Source organism: Rhagoletis zephyria, unplaced genomic scaffold (assembly GCF_001687245.7).
Source record: "Rhagoletis zephyria isolate East Lansing unplaced genomic scaffold, Rhagoletis_zephyria_1.1 Rzeph_scaffold_01111, whole genome shotgun sequence".
In the NCBI taxonomy this organism is placed as follows: domain Eukaryota; kingdom Metazoa; phylum Arthropoda; class Insecta; order Diptera; family Tephritidae; genus Rhagoletis; species Rhagoletis zephyria.
In genome coordinates, this window is record NW_016158195.1 from 79826 (window position 1) to 83839 (window position 4014).

The window sequence follows — 4014 nt, forward strand, 5'->3', positions numbered from 1 at the left end:
CTTAAACGCAGTCTGTATACGCAGAATTTTGTCGATTACTGGAGCCCTCAGTGTTGCTTACTACACTGTTGCCACTCATCAATGCCTTTTCATAAACTTACCCTTTCAACTAAAATTTTTCGTGCTATAATAGATTTTAGCTAAATATTCAACAATAACCTTATTCAATAGTAAATTTTAAATATTTTAAACATATTTTGAATAGGAACTTATATCTTTTTTACCATCTGTAAAACTGAGAAGTGGCAACCATCTAAAGAAGGAGAAATCAGCTGACACGGAAAAATCTAAATTCCGCAGATTTCTGCGCGACGGGCTACAACTACAGAAAAATTCTGCGGTGATGAGTTTTCATTTACATGGCGCTTTGGTAATACAGATCGTGTCAGCTGACTCGGGTTTACGTTCTTGACTAATTTCAGCTTTAAGTTTTTAAATCTGCAAAAAAAAAATCTAATTATAACTAGTGATGTGCTGAGTCGGTACTTTTAAGTATTGATGGAGACTCGGTACCGACTTAAAAAGTATCAAATACTTTCGATACTCGGTACCGAAATATTCGAATTTCTAATAAGAGTCCGCAAAACCCACAAATATGGAAAAAAGCTGTTAAGCGATCGTTGAAGTCATTCATCTATGGTTAAAGAAGTCTATTTCTCACATTATTTGGACCTGAACGTTCTCGTTACTATATTAATATCTGCCTCTGCGGCAACCACAATGCAAATCTTTAATAATAATATTACGAATTAACAATGTTGCCACAATAACTGTTGCAGTTGGCAAGACTGTGGCAATAAGTGCAAGAAGGCTCAAATACTGACATACATATTGTTCATCTTTTGAGGAAGAATCGTCTTATTTGTACCTTTTTTTATTTCAGGCGAGGCATATGTATAAAATAGCAATGAATATGAACTGTTTTTCTGCAAACTTCAAACGTATAACCTTGCGGTCGGCTGATTAAGTTAAGTGGCATTTCGACCAGTTTTGGCTAGTTTTCTTTTGTCTATTAATTGTTTATAACTTTTTTATAAAAGTTTAGCACATTACATAGCCAGCCCCACATCTCAAACTTTGTACAAAATTTTAATTAAATTAAAAAAAATTTAAACTTTTTATGCAGTTTTATAGTCTATTAAATTTTATTTGGTTAAAGTGCAAATTTCAAGAAGCTAGAAAATTGCGTTGATTTTTAATAATTGGTTTGGCTGACGGTTTCCTCCCATATAAAGTATGATCGTCAATTACATTTATATGGAGGAAAACGCCTAGGACCGCCAGCAAAATAAAATTATAGTTTAAAAAACTAAAACCTCTATTATAATTTCCATTCGTACTGTCATAAGGTATGTAACTTGAGAACAGAAATCGCTGCATCTTTTAGGCGCATCAATATTACATAGTTACATCCCGAACTAATAAAAGAGAGGTAAAAAAATATTGCAGTTTAATCTACTAACATATAATGGGCTATAAAACTGAATACCTAAAATTTTTAACAAAAAGTTTAACATTTTTAGGTGTAATTGTTAAAGTTTGTTGAATTTTTTTAAATTTTGTAAAAAGTTTGAAATTTGGATTAATGTGGTACTAGGTATGTAATGTGCTAGACTTTTATAGAAAATGTGACTAAACTTAGTCAGCTGACAAGAAGTTTATATGTAATGAGGAAGGTTTAATGTATCGAATCGGTATCGGGTACCGAAAAGAAAGAATTGGGTACCGAAATTTTCTTCAAGTATTGGGTACCGAGTATTGGGTACCGACAATTCAGCACATCACTAATTATAACGGATGGTGCAGACGAAATGGTTTGTATACCGCGAATACCAATTATTTTCAATAGTTTTCCTTTAATTTTTAACAGCCTTCAATTCCCAGTAAGCGTTTGTTTTGCAATGACAATTAACAAGTCGTAAAAACAGACCATTAAGGCTGTAGGCGTTGATTTGACGACCACTTATTTTTCACACTGTAAACTATAGTATTTCACTTGCTCTCGCATTACTAGCCCTGATAAAGTGTACATTTTATCCCCATACAGAAAGATATCAAACATTGTTTATAAAGAAATTTTGTAAATATAAACTTTAAATTTAAATTTTCATTGTTTTATATGAAAATGTTTTATTTAAAATGACAAAAACTATTACAAAACTTTACAAAGTTAAGAGCAAAAACTCTTACCAGTACTTAAGAATAACACGAGGACGAGTGGTTTATCAATAAAATTAAAGTATTTATTTAGTTCAATATGGTGAATAGCTAATTTAGTACGGTATCAAAATGTTAAAAGTTGTTGATGCGCGACGACTATTCGTGGTAGACTACTGAGTTGCCGTATTGCATGTGCAGGGTTGCTTTTTAAAGGACAGATGTAGTTGCCAAAAGAGGTGTCAGCTCGGCCACTCCTGCATGCTAATCTTCCTCGATTTCGTCGCTGTAATTTTCTTCGTCGAGTTCGAGTGCACTACTGTACCAGCGTTTTATTTTGTCTGAGGAGAAAACCGAGCAGAACTTTCTGTTGGTTAACTGCATTCCGGGTACGTCTTCGATAAGATAACGATCGTTACGGAGAACCTTAGCTACAGTATACGGCGCCGATATCTCGGTTCTAGTTTACGAGATACACCGGATGCAGACGGTTCCTTCTCGATTACAACAAGATCATTTTCGAGGTACTTGGTTGGTTCAGCATGTCGTCGGTTAAATCGTATTTTCCACTTAGAACGCTCATCGTTAATGTTCCAAGCATCTTGTTCGCTTTTCTGGAATATTGGTGTTGAAGTATTTGACTCGGGAAAGTCGTCTTGTACAACAGCAAGCGAGTTTGTACAACATCACGGAGATTAAAGTCAAAAACTAATTCATTCGGGCAAAACCCGGTGGTTGAGTTTGATTGAGAATTGATAGTCCATTGAAAATCTTTCAATTGCAGGTCCCAATTCTTAGGTTTGTTGAATGCTGTACGAAGGAAATTCAGAATTGATTGGTTAGCACGCTAGACTTGGCCATTAGCGCGCGGCGTCTAGACAACGGTCTAGGTGGCATTAACTTTCAAAAGTTTTTGACGTGAAAGCTGTTCCACGATCGCTTATAATTTGATTCGTAGACCCCAATAACTCGGCATTTCATTTAGTGCGTTAATTACTGGTGTTTTAGCACCAGGGATGTAGCAAGGACGTGACAATTTCCGCGTTTACTGCGCTCGAACGCACCCATATGGTCGATATGAATTACGCGGAAGGGTAGGGCATCAATGTGTCCAAAATGCATTCGGCCTTCGAGCTTCCCTTGTCGATGCTTTTAATAACAACTTGGTACACGTGCAGGAATGTAACTTTTCGCATACCGCCTTAGGTTTAGAAACCAATAGAGTTTCCAAAAGACGACGATTGTCTTTTCAAGATCAGGGTGACCCAAGTCATCGTGACCAGGGTAGGCAAAAACTCGGCATTCGAGCGAGCAAACTCCTACTCAATGGCTAGCAGGCAACGAGGCGCTCGCAGCTCGTACTCGTAGCAGCAATGAGGCGAGGCACGAGAAGTTTGGCTTGCTCGGAAAATGAGCGATCGCCGCTTGTTTTCTCGCGCTCTTATTAAAAGAGCGAGGCTGCTGTGTGTTGCCTCGCTCGCAGTGCCGAGGCGAGTAGCTGTCTGCATAATCGCTCGGCTAGGTAAGGCGAGTGAGCGACGAGCGAGGGCTCCGTGTGTTCTATGCAACACATGCCTTTTTGAGCACAAAAATGTGTGAATGTATGTCAACAGATTATGTACGAAAATATGTTAATATATGTATGCATGTACATACATATTCATAAAAATATTTGAATATTATATTAGGGCAGCATTTAAATCAACAATTAAAATTTATTTACATAAATAAGCATAGATTATTTTATAAAATATTTTTTAGAGTTATACATGTACATAAATATGTACATACATAACATGCAAATTTATATACATATGTCCGTATCTTTTTTTTTTTTTTTTTTTTTTTTTTTTTTTT

The 4014-nt window shown here is 36.0% G+C and overlaps 1 protein-coding gene across 2 annotated transcripts in view; it reads left to right on the plus strand.

The window, feature by feature from the left end:
- Nucleotides 1-4014, plus strand: part of LOC108362829 (uncharacterized) — an 84210-nt gene that overhangs the window by 67530 nt on the left and 12666 nt on the right. Inside the window, exon 2 of one of the 2 annotated variants that reach the window (XR_001847517.1) lies at nucleotides 480-482. The exons of the other annotated variant lie outside the window; for it this stretch is intronic. The gene's annotated coding sequence lies outside the window, so the exon portion shown is untranslated. The remainder of the gene's footprint in view (nucleotides 1-479; nucleotides 483-4014) is intronic. 2 annotated transcript variants of the gene reach the window in all.